General features: G+C 36.7%; 1 protein-coding gene across 1 annotated transcript in view; it reads left to right on the forward strand.

Moving 5' to 3' along the window:
- Nucleotides 1-882, forward strand: part of LOC100796213 (homeobox-leucine zipper protein ATHB-6) — a gene marked incomplete in the record, with an annotated part of 3,495 nt that overhangs the window by 1,928 nt on the left and 685 nt on the right.

An 882-nucleotide genomic window follows, 5' to 3' on the forward strand; every position in this document is an offset into this window, starting at 1 on the left:
ATATATGATTTAAATAAGTTTTCATGATCATATGTTAAATATGTTTTCCATACTTGAAAAATAAGTTGTTTTCATATTACTACCTATTATTTTTTGTCAAATACTTACCTGAAAAAATTTTCTATTCCCTGTTAGTCAATTTTCGTTAAGTGATGACGTGGTAGACGAAGTGTCACGTCATCGCGCCCAATCAATGGTATATCAGTGTCACATTATTGAAGGAAGTGATGTAATAATGATGTGTCAGTGATAAAGCGTGATGATGTGGCTTAAAATTGGGTTTAATTGATAGTCAATTTTGACTAAGAATAATTAAAATTTCTTTATTTTACTGTTATTTTTATAAAATAATGAGGAATTTAATATCCTATTAATTTTTTACTAGCGGAATTCAAAAGAAGAAAATTACATGTCCTTCCAAGGAAATTAATGGAAAAACTTGAGGAAAAAAAAGCCTTGAAGAAAAAGTTAAAGATGGAGACAACTCGCTTAACGCACAAGTCAGGCTAAACACACCTCCTCCCTTAGCGACCAAGCTCAAGCTTAACGCGAAGAAGACCCACGAATAAGCCTTAAGGTGCGCTAAGCGCGAAATCCCATGCTAAGTCTAGACGTTATCGTGCTCAGCACGTGATCGTCTCGCAAAGCCCGGAAGGGCACGCTTAGCGCCTCGTGAATTTTAAGCTACCTTCAGCTTATAAAAGGGGTAGGAAGCAAAAGAGAAAGACACACCGAGACTAAGAGCTCTCTATTGAATACACTCAAAGCCTAAGCATCTCTCACAAGGGAAACTCTCTCACTTTAGCCATTCTCCCCTCTTCTTTTATCCATCCCTCTCCATCTTCCATCCACATTAGTCCCTAAAGTGTAAAGTCTCTCATG

The sequence above is a fragment of the Glycine max genome, chromosome 5 (genome assembly GCF_000004515.6).
Source record: "Glycine max cultivar Williams 82 chromosome 5, Glycine_max_v4.0, whole genome shotgun sequence".
Lineage (NCBI taxonomy): Eukaryota > Viridiplantae > Streptophyta > Magnoliopsida > Fabales > Fabaceae > Glycine > Glycine max.